The sequence below is a fragment of the Onychostoma macrolepis genome, chromosome 12 (genome assembly GCF_012432095.1).
Source record: "Onychostoma macrolepis isolate SWU-2019 chromosome 12, ASM1243209v1, whole genome shotgun sequence".
NCBI lineage: Eukaryota > Metazoa > Chordata > Actinopteri > Cypriniformes > Cyprinidae > Onychostoma > Onychostoma macrolepis.
The window spans coordinates 3,776,889-3,792,079 of NC_081166.1; the positions used below are offsets into that span (position 1 = coordinate 3,776,889).

At 36.3% G+C, this 15,191-nt stretch overlaps 1 protein-coding gene across 5 annotated transcripts in view; it reads left to right on the forward strand.

The window, feature by feature from the left end:
• Nucleotides 1–15,191, forward strand: part of ptprea (protein tyrosine phosphatase receptor type Ea) — an 85,069-nt gene that overhangs the window by 9,186 nt on the left and 60,692 nt on the right. The window contains exon 1 of one of the 5 annotated variants that reach the window (XM_058793558.1): nucleotides 361–491. The exons of the other annotated variants lie outside the window; for them this stretch is intronic. The gene's annotated coding sequence lies outside the window, so the exon portion shown is untranslated. Of the gene's footprint in view, nucleotides 1–360; nucleotides 492–15,191 lie in introns of those variants that run through there. 5 annotated transcript variants of the gene reach the window in all.

The following is a 15,191-nucleotide window of genomic DNA, read 5'->3' on the forward strand; positions in this document are numbered from 1 at the left end:
TTCTATAAGAAATGGAGATATGGGTAAAAGTATATATTATTAAAAATAATAATAATTTTTAAAAACAGTATAAACAGCACTTTCTATATTTGAGTATGACTGAAACAACATGATAGGAGATGTTTTTGTTGTTGACCATTTACACGCTAATCCCCAAGACTTCAAAACTTTCAAGTTTATAACTGACCAACTTCTAAAAACAAATTTATAGTTGTCTTTGTAAAGAAATATGTCGCTTTGGAGCCGCTGCTGTGACGCTGAACAAACGCTTCCAGTGTGAATACTCTGCCGAGTCTGCAGCTGCAGTGACGCTGTAGTTACGCTGACGTGATGCTGCCGCGAAGCTCAAGCTTGCGGTGTGAAACGGGCGTCACGCTTCCGTGCGCGTTTTACAGGCTGCAACTTACAATCACAACTTGTGCTGTTACTCCTTTCGAGCAGAATTTCACAAAATTGGTCAGCTCCCGACAGCATCAGGTGTTTTAACAATGGTGAGTAGAATTATTTATTTATTTCAATATTTAGGCTATAAATGATATTATAAATCTGGTTTGTTTGTATTGATGACGTAATATGTAAATGACACGCGTGCGGCCCGTGAGACTTGCTCTTGGACCTCTCTGTGGAAAAAAAGGTTGAGAACCACTGGTGTATAGGATGTTGTATTGTGGTAAGTTTGATTCCAGATCATCTGGTATCATTCCAGATGAATTGAGAGAGTATGGAGTTGACCTCCTTAAAGTAACCTGGAGGAGGAGAAAGTGGTAGCATAGAGAAAAGAAAGTTAAACCGAGGTAACAAATTCATCTTAACTGTGGAGATTCTTCCTTGAAGAGAGACTTTAAGATTCTTCCATGTTTGAAGATTTGCTCCATGTTTCTACCGTTGCATGGTATAGGTATAGCATCACTGATGTCTTGATGAATCCAAGCATTATCTCAGGCCTGAGACATGTAACGTGTGTTTGTGAGTAGACAGAGTCTTACTGTGAGAATCAAGCCATGATGACCTCTCTCTGAAGCCAAAGACAGAGACAGAGCTGCAGGCTAGTTCACCTTTGAAATGTGATCGCAGGATGATCTCACGGCTTTGAAGAAGCTTCTGCTTCATTCGTCTGTGTGTCTGGCTCTACATATTTGCCCCAGTTCCTCTGCGAGTAGTATTTGGACAAAGGACTGTGTGTGTGTGTGTGTGTTTGTGCAGGGTGGAGTGGAGTGCACTATGACATCTTCTCTCTGGTTATGTTTTACATCCTGAGAACTGAAAACCAATGTCACACACCCGTCCTAGTGAGACTGTTGTTTTGGCGCTCACCCCTACAGTTCACACCAGCCCGTATGTACACACACATGCACACATGCACACAGACAGACAGACCATCAGGCTTCAAGTTTGTGTGAATACACATGAGATTCCAGAACAATAACACAATCTGGAGATACCGCAATCAAGATGTTTAAACAGATTTGAAAGGAATGGTTTTGCTGCAAGTGAAAATTTGCATCATTTACTCACCCACATATCATTCCAAACCCGTATTGCTTTTTTTTTTTTTTGTCAGTGGAACACAAATGGATATGTTTTGAAGAATCTCCAAATTCTTTTCCACACAGCAGACACAGGCCAGAGACTGTTGAACTCTTAAAAAAGCACTATAAAAGTATAATTAAACTAGTCTGTATGACTTACAGAATAGCTTTGTTTGTAAAACAGATACAAATGTATGTTTTGTTCACTGGAGGTTTTGATGTCCACCACAGCACTTAAATCTCATGCTTCTGCGTATTCAAACTTTTTGCTCCAGGCATGACACATTTTAACATTTCTTTCAGTGTTGCATCAGTTGTACAGATTTGTAATGAGATGAGGGTGTGTAAATTATCGTTTTTGGGTAAAACATTTATATTAATGCCTATTTGTACTATTAAATGAATAGTTGGTTTTATAATCTGAATAAATGAGCCACACATGAGGCAGATGTAAAACAGCGGATATATGCATATATAACTTATTTACTTGCTAGAGGTCTTTTATCTGATTACAGTCACTTAAGGATGTGTAGTACAGTGAATATATCATATTATATGTTTACAGTATGTGAGTAAAAATGGGGTTGGTATTTATTTATTTATTTTTAAACAATTTTTACCTTTTTTTTTTTTAAAGTCTCTTATGCTCACCAAGGCTGCATTTAGGCCAAAAAAATACGGTAAAATCAGTAATGTTGTGAAATTATCAGAATTTAAAATAACTATAATAATTTTTTTTTTTTTTTACATTTAATTTTATTCCTGTGATGCAAAGCTGAGTTTTCAGCACCATCACTCCAGTCTACAGTGTCACATGATCCTTCAGAAATCATTCTAATTTGCTGATTTGCTGCTCAAGAAACATTTCTAATTATAATCAGTGTTGAAAGGAGTTTCAGAAAGTTCAAAAGAACATAATAAATATCACTCTCACTTTTCTCAGTTGAAATCATCCTTGCTGAATAAAAAGCATTCATTTTAGTAAAAAACAAATACACACCCCAAAACTTAAAACTTAAAATATATATTAACTGACTAAAATATAAATTAATTTTTCTGGCACCAACAGTCTTTAAAAATACATCTTCACTTTTACCTTTACATCTCTTTTTAAATCCACCAGAAAAGCGTTCTTTGAAGGTGATCCGTTTGGAGGCGGCGCCTTTGATTTGCTGCTGTCAGTAAATTCTGGATTAATCTGCTCATGTGCTGATGCTGTAAGAGAAATCACCCGCCCCCTGTGCCTCCGAGCCATAAAGAGACATTTCAGTGCTGCTAAACATAAAGATTTGATGCCTTATTATAAATCATTCACATGTGGAATATTTTCTGTGCCATACTTTGATGTGATTTCATTGCACTTTAACATCTAGCCTCGTGCACTAATGCAGCATGTGCTGGATTTGAATGTCACGGTCCTGCTTTTCCCATGGCGTAAGAGAGCAGCAGCTTAAATTAGAGCATTCTTTGTCATTTTGCAGATTAGTCATGTACGTCAAGGTGGAGAGCCACAGACAACGAGATGTTCAAAGTAAAGGCAGTTCTCCGGAGTGGTTTAATTCCAGCCTCCTGGGACTGAAATGATGGAACAAGCTTTTCTGCTCTCAGAGGTTAGACGCACCACTGCGGCTCTAGTGTGTTATCGCACAAGCGCTGAGCTTCTGAAGCACTGTAGCTTTCAGAGCGATACAAAGTGGTTTTGTTCTAGAGCATTGAGGGATGCACTCAACAAGGTCTTTGCAGAGACTCCAGTTTTTGCATCTGACTGCGTGTTCTGAGTGTGTTCATTCAGATGTAGAAGGAGGGAGAGCGAGAGCCATGCATCCTAAATACTTGCAGATCAGCGCCGTTGCCCTGAGGCGGTTTTAATGTGATGCATTACACTGACTGTGTTCATATCTACTCTAATAACTCACAGTTCAAAGGACAACTCTTTCAGTGTTTTGGCCTGTCAAAACCACTAAGAGCCAAAAGCGTCCTTACTGACCTCAAGGCGAGTAAAAAGCATCTCACATTTAACTTCTTTTTGAAGTCAACATATATCAGAATTGATCCTGTTTGCTTTCTAAATAAGTCTTTCTGGTCTGTTTTTGCATGGTTTTGTCGGTGCATGTTTTCTCTAAAGGGAGTTGTTTGACGACTTTTTCATTTGACGTAGTCCATGCAGGCTATTTGGTAAGGTTAAGCATTGCCAAATAGCTGTTTATCGTTGTAGGCTACACTGTAAAAAAAAAAAATCTGTAAAAAAACGGCGGCTGTGGTTGACGGAATTCTACCATAAAAAATACGGTAGCAACATTTACAAGTTTACAGTTAAATACCCTAATTTCATTAACTGATATAATGTTAATATACCAACCTACTGAAGTACTGAAATCTGTTTTGTACCTTTGAAATACACTGATAACCACCAAATGCAGATGGTGATGAGAAAGTTACATGATGAAAAGCAGCCCGATCTCACGGCAGTTCGTACATATTTTACGAGGTGGCTAATTCGTACGACCTCACTCGTACAAATTCATACTATTTTTGCCAAATTTGCAAAATTAGCCACGTCGTAAAATACGTACGAATTGGTCGTGAGATAGCGTTGGAAAAAGTCGTCTCATCTGAATCAGGAGAGAAATATGCACAGATAAAGTACCATTTACAGGCCAAAAGAGCCCAAGAGAGCTCTAAACTAATATGTTGGTGGATTTTGATTTGAGAGACAACAGGGGATTTACTTTTTCGCTGGAGTTTAAAGTTAAAATGCCTTGATGAATTACGGACCTTTTCCTGGACTGTGCCCATCTGGTGGAATGACCTCCCGATCTCAATTCGAACAGCTGAGTCTTTAGCCATTTTCAAAAATCATCTAAAGACACATCTTTTTCGCCTGCACCTGACCAACTAATACTAACACTTACCTATTATGCCTATCTATTATTTAAAAAAAACTAGCTACGTCTACTGTGCTGGACTAACTGAGACTTGTCATGGCACTTGTATACTGCTGCACTCTCGATGGTCTGACTGCTTCTATTGTTCTCATTTGTACATCGCTTTGGATAAAAGTGTCTGCTAAATGATTAAATGTAAATGTTAAATGCAAACATGCAGCTTTTCACTTCACAAGATGTTAATTGATGGACTGGAGTGGTGTGGTTTACTGGTGGATTATTGTGATGTTTTTATCAACTGTTTGGACTCTCATTCTGACGGCACCCATTCAATGCAGAGGATCCATTGGTGAACAAGTGATGTAATGCTACATTTCAAATCTGTTCTGATGAAGAAACAAACTCGTCTACACTTTGGATGTCATGAGTGTGAGTACATTTTCATCAACTTTCCATTTTTGTGTGATTACTAATGACAGAAAAACACACTGTCAACACACACTCATGACAATTCTTAACTGTTTTTTTACATTTTGGCAACTTATTTTGGTAACTAATTCATATAAATTCGTGCAATCCATTTGTACGTTTTTGTGCAATATGCTTACGCCCCACTGACATAATGTTTAGGGGTGGCTCTTCATGCCAAAAACTTTTTCTAAAAATGATAAATTTCCTTATAATTACGTTTTCTTATGAGGTCATGTTGGATGTAACCCTCACTGCAATGGATAACTTATGCAATCTAATGGATAAATCAAGTCCTTCTCTACATTTTGTTCTTTTTATATTCAGTTTTAAGTGGCAAATAATTGTTATGAAAGTGAAATGGGTTGAGCATGCAATTTGATGTTGACTTTATGCACTGATATACACTAATATTACTATATTCTCAATAGAATGTCTTGCAATTCATTTGGTGTTCACAAATATAGACATACCTATAAGACTAAAGTTCTAAGCCTTAATGGATTGGCATTGACCTGAACAGCTTGCTTTCTCTGTCTGTCTGTGAAGTCAAGCTGTGTGTGCATTCTGGCTTGCCATTCCAGCCTTTTAACGCTCACTCATTTACATAGTTGTCTGATATTAGCAACTCTGTGTCCTCCCTGAAGTGCTGTTTGTCTTCTCTATTGTGCTACTTATTATCATAATGGTTTCAGGCTCAGAAAAACTTGTAAAACAGCAGTTTGTTGAATTGGGCTGTTAAATTGTCATCACACCATTATGTTAATCAGTTTAGGTTCTGCAGAATAGTTTAGTAATTATTTTGGCTGTAGTTAATGGCTTGTGTGTTTCACTAGGTTTATGATACTGACACGATAATTGATTGTGCAGTTCACTGAGTGAATTCAGGCCAATATTTTTGCCTGACAGGTGATAAAATAGGTGAAATATTTGTCTAGACATATTTATAGTGATATCTGGTGACCCAGAGCATCCTAGAAATGGCCTTGAATCCACACAGAACTGCTTAGTTGTCTTACCATATCCAAATAAATAAAATAAAATAATAATAATATATATAGCATGCTAACCACATGTAGGTTAGAAAGACAATGAGTAGTGCAATAAAGCACAAATCCCAAAGGCTTCAGGCTCAGTTCTTCTGATTGTCTTCACGCTTTTTTTTGCATCATGTAAAATATGTTATTCTCAGATGTGCAAAGTGCTAAAACAAGCCCATCCCTCATCACCCCGTCCTGCAGGAGCCTCAGTGCACCAGGGGGAAAATATAATCATAATAATGATAATGTGTTCAGTCTGTCTGTAGGCTGGGATGGGAGGTCCAGTCATTTGAAAGAATGCTTTTCTGTCTAAATGAACTAGCATTTGTTCAAGACGTCTTCACTAAGGCCCCAGTACACAAGCATCAATGGAAACACTACCATTTAGAAGTTTGGGGTGGGTAAGATTTTTAGTGTTTGAAAGAAGTCTCTTATGCTCACTAAGAATGCTTTTGTTTGATCAAAAATTTAAAGTAACAGTTTTATATCTGAATATATTTGAAAATGTAATTTATTCCTGTGATTTAAAGCTGAATTTTCAGCATCATTACTCCAGTCTTCAGTGTCACATGATCCTTCAGAAATTATTCTATGTTGATTTGCTGCTCAAGAAACATGCTTCTTTATGTTTTGTGGAAAACGTGATACATTTTTTTAATTCAGGATTCTTTGAGTAAAAAGTGCTTTATTTGAAATAAAAACCTTCTGTTCTGAATAAAAGTATCAATTTCTTAAAAAATCTTACTGATCCCAAACTTTTGAACAGTGTATGTGTATATTTGTAAATTTGCTTCTATATTTACATCTATGGCTAACATTAAAAATTGACAGCGGTTAGACAGCTGAAACTGTAGCTAAGATTTCTGAGCGTTGGTAACTGTATGCTTCTGTTGCTCAGCTGATATCTCTGCACATCTAAATATAAACGTTTGTCCAGTAAACATGATCCCTCCCTTGATGTGATAATGACGTGGTTTTTTTTTTGTTTTTTTTTTCTGTAATTTTTCCGTTTTCAGTTCTGGTTTACCCTGTGAAATGGTGTTTCAAGCTTCTGAGCTGAGGACTCTGTGTGCCGCAGCATTTTTGATGGAAAGTTTTGTAGCAATGTGACCTTGTGCTGATTAATGATCTATCACTAGTGCTGATCTTCAGTAACTGGATTTACATCCCCATATTTTTTATGCAACTTTTAGGGTATTACATTAAAAATGGATGGATGCAGATGAAATTTCTAAAATGCACATTATTGCACCAGTTTCTCTTGAAGTGACGATTTTGTGTTCTTTAACAGAAATGTTCTTTTGTTTTTTTTCTCAAATTATTGCACTCTTTATCATTTATATTTATGGTAGATGCTTTTGTCCAAAATGCTACATTGCATTCAGCCGTTTTTTTTTTTTTTTTCTTCTTCAGTTTATGCATTGCCTGGGAATCAAACCCATGATTTTGGTATTGCTAGCACCATGCTCTACTATATTTATGTACATTTATGCATTTGGCTTATGCTTTCATCAGAAGAAAACTTGCATTACATTCTAGGCCTTCAGTTTCTGTATTCGAACCTAAGACTTTGGCGTTGCTACCACCATGCTATACTACATTTATTTGCATTTATGCATTTAGCAGAAGCTTCTGTCCAAAGCACCTTACATTACATTAAAGTTATACAATTATCAGTTCATGCATTCCCTGGGAGTTGAACCCATGACTTTGGCGTTGCTAGCACCACACTTCACTACATTTATTTACATTCATGCTTTTGACAGATGCTTTTATCTGAAGAAAACTTGCATTACATACTAGGCCTTTTTCAGTTTCTGTATTCCCTAGGAATCGCATGACTTTGGCATTTATTTACACTTGGCAGATGTTTTTATCCAAAGTGCCTTACATTGCATTTAAGGTATACAAGGTATATAAGGTTATCAGTTCGTGCATTGCCTGGGAATTGAATCCCAAGACCTTGGCGTTGCTAGCACCACACTCTACTACATTTTTGGTAGATGCTTTTATCCAAAGTGACTTGGCTTGTATTGCATTCTAAGCCATGTTTTCCACTTCATGCATTCTTTGGGAATTAAACCTATGACCTTGGTGCTGTTAATGCAACATTTATTTACTTTTTTATTATTGTAATTTATTAATTTATTTTGTTTTGCATTTGGCAGACACTTTTATCCAAATAGTCTAACATTGTATTAGGTATGTAATACAAGGTATGTATTTTATTAGTTCAGGCATTCCCTGGGAATTGAATCCATGACCATGGCATTGTTATCACCATGCTTCAGCTGTTTGAGCTGCATTTTTCAGATATTCTCATACCTGGTAAATGCAGTGAAATCAGCTGTATTAAACTAATTCCAGACCATCTGAAAGAGTTCATTTGTCCTGGAGAGCATCTGACTCAAGCGTGTTACTCATGATCATGTTGGATTTGAGTCTAGATTTAGTGTGGGTCTAGACACAACACTGAGCTAGTCAGCAATATCATGTACCACCACTGTCTACCCCATCCAGAGCTCTCAGGAGGGGGTGACAAGCTTTTAGTTTCATGAACCCACCACATTTAGCAGATGTGGCTTAGCAGGGGATCTTAGTCACATAGTCTTATGGAAAGAAGTCCATTATGGTCCTATTCCTGCTGTTTTTCTTGAGTCATTGTGTGGTTGTTCTTCTATCAATACAGGGGCTTTTCTGTTGCTTTTGGCAGGATTTGTAGTTAAACTTGACCCATGCCCGTCATTTCCTGATGCAAACTGGCTGGGAAAACCGTAGGGTGTGTCTCCTTGGGCCCGCTGTTACTTTTAAAACAGCATGGTGCGTAATTTTCAGCTCTCAATGAGCCAAACTAAATGAGCCCACACAAGCAGAGCTCTTGCTTATTGTTCCTCGACTCAAGAGTTGAACTGATTGAAGTCGCGTTCGCAATCTCGTTCCTCAGCGATCCTCTTTGGGATGAAACACAGAGACCCAGGGGTGCGGCTGGCAGATCTTATTCCCATAGGATGAAGAGGAATTTTTAGACCGAGTTTCATTTGCATGGGCTCGATACAGCATTGAGTGTAGAAGACTCAGTAGGCTGGCCTGTAGGGTTTCAAAGTATAGGCCTAAAACACAAGTAAACTTATTTCTGTCATTCTTATGGTCTTGGTTGCCATGGAAAGATGTCTTTTGAGTAATCTAATCTCGGACTTACCACAAAAGGAATTGAAACCTCATATCAGACAGACGAACTGAAAGTATGTTAGATAATGTCTGACTGAAGAGTAGGAATTAGTGCATAGATAAATAAAATGCAATTATAGAGACATTTTCCTGGTCCAAAAATGCAGGTTTTCCAGAAATTTAATGGAAGGGTTTTGTGAAAAATCATTGTGAAATCATTACGACATGTTGTAGACTTATACTTATAAAGTACATATTTCATAGCATGTGAGTTTCACATCTGTTTAGTCTTGTGATTTTATAAAGGGTCTGTGTGCGGCTAAAACCAAAGTTGAATAAGTGACCAAACAACTAAAAACGGACTGTTCGCTGTCATGTTCTCACAAGACACAGTTGTATGCTTTTGTTCAAACTTTGGTGATTCTATTCCAGAGTTGTTTTATCCGCAGCCATGCAGACAAGTTTAGTCAAGAAGCTGTTTATGAAGCAGGTATCGATCTAAGATACATGCTCTGCGTCTGAATTGGCGCACAGAGTCCGAGCGGTTTTGATAAGCTCTTTCCTGGTGCAGAGGGAGAGATTCACATTTTATCTGAGGTTGTAGAGGTGTTTTAAACCCTTTCTGCGATTTCTTTCCTCTGTGCTCCAGTGAGCCAGATAAGTTCAAGATCATTGATCCATTTAACCAGACTTTGCACAGCCCCCTACATTTTCACAAGTCAAAAGTTTTGTGCAGGAAGTTTCAGAAGTGTAATCGTTTCAGCAAGTTTGACAGAATCAGACAACGGTCCCTAGACTTTATCATGCCACACATCTTTTTTTCTCTGAAAGTGTGCATATTATTGCTTTCTGAAGAATCATGTGACACTGAAGACTGCAGTAATGGCTGATAAATTCAGCTTTGCATCACAGGAATAAATTATATCTTAAAGTATATTAACATAGTGAACCATTATTTTAAATTACAATAATAGTTCACAATATTACATTTATTTATTTATTTTTTTCTTCTGTGTTTTTGATCAAACAAATGCATCTTTGATGTGCATAAGAAGCTTCTTTAAAAAAAAAAAACATTAAAAATCTTACTGATCGCAAACTTTTGAATGGCAGTGTATATTGCATCTACCCTGACTGCGGTCCATTGCTGTCACTTCCGAGTGTCCATCCTTATAATAAAGGTAGATAAAACATACTGAACAATCAGAGAGTATGTTCATTTGATGACTACATGCAAACCTTCAGGTCTGCATAATTGATCTGCCATTAGAAAGCGATGAACTGTACTTGCCTGAGCCTTTTTAACGCCTCAGCGAAAGCGTTGACCTAATGATGCATTTCATCACCTTTTCTTTCAGTCTGCTGCATTGCAAAATCAAATCAGGCTTGCAGGTGACTTTTGACCTTAATTTGCATTATTTTCCATTACGTTTCCAATATTTCTGATGGATTCTACTTTTAAATTTTAATTTAGTGATGATATGGGAAGGTTTTTTATGTTAAATACATTCTCCTATCCAAGCTGTTTATAGGTTAATTCTCCCAAAAAGTGCAAGGACTAGCTGAATTCAGAAAAGCTTATATGCTGTTCACAATTCATTCACTGTGATGCTCTAACACAGCAAAAATTACTCAAGTAACGACATGTGTTTGGGACGAGCCTATTTGTTTGTCTGTCCTTATTTTTGCAATGCAAAAATGAAAGTGGTGGAGAAAGTTATGGTAGCTTGTTTCCACTATGGGACAAAAAAAATAAAAATAAAAAATCAAACGAACAAACAAGCAAAAAAAAAAAAAAAAGGAAAAAAAAAATTCAATTTATCTCAAAGTGCTGACTTTTTTTTTCTCAAATGTTTTTAGTTTATATCTCATAATTCTGAATTTTTTTCCAGAGTTGCAAGATATAAACTCACAATTATGTACAGTATGACTCACATTTCTAAAGAAAAAAAGAATGGAGTTTTGAAATGTAAATATAACCCGTTTTGAGGCAAAAAGTTGGAAATTGTGAGACGTTAATTCAGAATTCCGAGATATAAACTCAGAATTATGAGGCGTAAACTCAGATTTGTGAGACATAAACTTAGAATTGCGAGATGTAGACTCTCAATTATATATAACTAGATATATATGTAAAAAGTCACAATTACTTTTTTATTCTGTGACAGAAACAAGCTTCCATAAAAAGTGCGTACATCACCTTTTAAAAATGTTCTTTTGCCTTTGTTTTATTGATGGTGTAATCAATACTCAAGAAATCCGAGCACACCATTTACCAATCAATGCTTTGAATGCCTGTGAAACTGTATGTGGCTGGATGGTTATCCACGTTTATCGACTCAAAAGTTGATCCTTCAGCAGCAGAAGTATCCGTGTTTTATTCCATTGAACCTGTAGATCTGAAATCGTCTGTAAATCTTCATGAACTCCTCACAGACTCTAGATAGAGAGAAGATTTTCCTGCTTCTGCTCTCAGAAGAATTCTCTTACAGCAACATTCAACTTGTGACCTTTTGAAGCTCGATGGATTTGAAATGATTTTCTGTCATCTCTGCACAGGCCGCTAGATCAGTTGGCCCTGGGGAGAGGAAACGGTTGATGTCCTGTCAGCCCCTTCTTAAATGTATACACACACATAATAACAGCTCTGCACAGTGTGCCACTATTTGTTTACATCCAGACTATGAAGCAGGAAAAGAGTGCAGTCCAAAAAGGGTGGATCCATGCTTACTATCACATTACATCAGAGTCTGTTTCTCATAACGAACGGCCTAAAGGGCAAGAACTCCGATAAGAACACCATCCGCCTCCTGCCTGGGTCACTGGAAGATAACTGCTCTCAAACGTGATTGCTTGCTGTGTTATTTTGTGCAACGTGTCTGTTTTTCATACTGCTGGAGTCCCTTCATACAGAATGACATTTCACTGTTGTGTGCTAAATGGATTCCTTTTAACAGACCTTAAATTCAATTTAAAGACTCTGATGTGAAACCACTTGAACTTTGTTTTTAATTAATCATGACATGACTTTATTTGAATGGCGAAACAATGAAATGTTCTAGGGTTCTGTGGCATCGATTGCGCAAAGTTTGATGGATGACTGTAAAAATGTGTTTGCTCTGTTGCAAATACCTAGTGAGCTGTTAAAAGCCTACATAGGGAGCTGAAGATTTTCCTGTTCCTGCTCTCAGAATAATTCATTTACAGCAACATTCAACTTGTGACCTTTTGAAGCTTGATGGATTTGAAATGATTTTCTTTTGTTATCATTTTCTGACACAATGCTGGAAAAAATTTGACAAACTCAAATAATGGGTGTATATATACATAATAAATATACACAGTACACACGTATATTATTATGTGAACAACTATAGTAGTATATTTATTATTACATTTTTATATTAAATAATATATTTAATATGAATAATATTATTAATATTACACTAAGAATATTTTATAATTTAAATGAAGTAATTCAATTTACAATTATATTTATATAAACAAAGTGGACACATTTTTATAGATTCAATGCCATAAGCCACAAATAATAGAAAATAATAATAATAAAATACAAGCATAATTCTGCAATATATACGTTAATTAATATTATTTAAAAATATAATTACAAAATATAAATTTATCTAAGTAAAGGGATAGATGGATGGATATAATATGCTGTCTAGGTAGGTTTTGGAGTTATCGAGTCTTGTGTCTGTTTTCAGGTCAGTGTAGTAAGAGACAAATTGCTTCACTTCCTTTGTTGACATTTGTAATTTTACAAAACATGGAGAAACAGATTAAAGCAAGGTTTGGCTTGTCTGAAACGACTCCTAGTAGTAAGAAAGGCATTTGAATTTGCTTTTTGTAGTGCATTACATACTTGTGGGAACTGAGCAAACGCATTGGAGCTGAAACCCTATTATTACAATCCATCTGAATTGCCGGATTTTGCGATTCTAGAGTTGCTCTATTCTGATTAACAAATAATGATCCGATGGCAGAGAGGAGAAGTTATGAAATCAGCCTTGAGTTAATTGCATCTTGTGTTTCAGGGTGTAAGAACAGAAAGGCAGCGTGTCCTATATAACGATCTGTTTCCCTCTCTCTGAGATTAATGCTGGGAGGAGAGAACGCAATTAAAATTCCCTACTAATGAAACCTGTTCTTGCAGCATTCAACAGATCTTAATTGGCTGTGCTCATGCGGTGCTGATAAGAAAGGTAGATTTTTCCTCTCATGAAATTAGCTTGAAATGAAGGCTGCACATTTTCAGGTTTTTAGATGATTTAGTGGATGCAAGCCGCGAGACAGGAATATAGCAATAGGAAACACAAGGAAACACACACACCTTAATGAATATTTTGCCTGATGATGCAACACATGCTGTAATAGTTTAGTCAGCCTTAATTTTAATAAGACTGAAGCTGTGGTTTGTAAGGAAGAGAAATAGCATTAGACTGACTTTACCTGCCCTGGGCCCAGACGATGTGAGACACACATATTTGTGGGTGTGTGTCACTGATTTATAGTTATGCAGTTGAGTTTTATTGCTGTATAATTTCCCTCAAACATTGTAGTCATTTCTAGCTCTGAGCCAGACATTATTGCTCTCTTTATTCAAGCTAAGCTATATGTTTACAGAAGAAACCCTTTCAGTTTCTTAATATTTTATAATTTTATTGTATTTTATATTTTCTGTGAGGCTTATTAAAAATGTGCCCACTTTGTTTGCAGAATTATGCTTGTGAAATAATCAGTATTAATTAAGTTTATTATTGTCTTATTTGCTCATCTTATCTAAGCGAGAATTTATATATTTGTTCACTCGGTAGCATCAATATTATTTTATTTTATTTTATTTTATTTTATTTTATTTTATTTTATTTTATTTTATTTTATTTTATTTTATTTTATTTTATTTTATTTTATTTTATTTTATTTGCTGAGGAAACCCTTTTTATTATTTTATTTTATTTTATTTTATTTTATTTTATTTTATTTTATTTTATTTTATTTTATTTTATTTTATTTTATTTTATTTTATTTTATTTTATTTTATTTTATTTTATTTTATTTTATTTTATTTTATTTTAGTTATTTTATGTTATTTTATTTTATTTTTGCTGAGGAAACCCTTCCAGTCATTTTATTTTATTTTAAGTACCATATCATATGGATATGTCAGTAATATTGGTTTAAAAAAGAAGAAAATTAATGTGTGTATACAGAGCATTGGAATAAAGATCAAAATTACTACACTTTTTTGTTTACATTTTCACCCAACAGAGCAGCTCCTGATTGGCTAATTGCTGATGTCATAATCTGCAGAATTGCGTGTGATTTGGTGGGATTGGATGGATAAATGAGCTCTCTGTGTTCCGCCCGCGTCTCCTCAAATCTCTGTTGACCCTGTCAGGAATGAGAGCTCTATTGTTTCTGGCTGCTCCTGTCAGTGCAAAGCAACAAAAATCATCATTGTTTCTGCCACTTTCCCGTAGCTGTCGTCAGAGGATTTCCATAATCCTGCTGCTGAATTAATGAACGCCTAATCCATTTCTGACCCTCATAGAAGAGCGAAGCAGACCACTGCGTTTTTCTTATCATGCTTGATAGGAGAGCAGACAGTTCATTGAGAGTCAGTCACTGGGAATATAATGTGGTCTGATCTGACTTATTCCACCGGGATTCAGCCTTCCAGCCTTCCATTTAAATTTTTATGTTTATATCTGTATGTTCCGCAGGCATCAGAAACTTGCATTCAGTGCATTTAATGCTCAGGGTTGAGGCCGGAGCACGTCTCTGTTTGCAGTTAGAGCACGGCTGTTGTCTGGCGCAACAAGCGTTAAACTGAAGTGTAGAAGTGTCGCACGTTTGTACAGCATGATGAACCATGATCTCTCTCTCTCTCTCACACACTCACACTCACACTCACACTCACACTCACACTCACACTCACACACACACGCGCACACACACACTTATGTCTGGTTTGCTATCCTTGTGTGGACTCTCAATAGGCGTAATACTTTTTCTACTGTACAGACCATATATTCTATTGCCCTACTCCAACCCTACACCTAAACCTACCCCTTACAGGA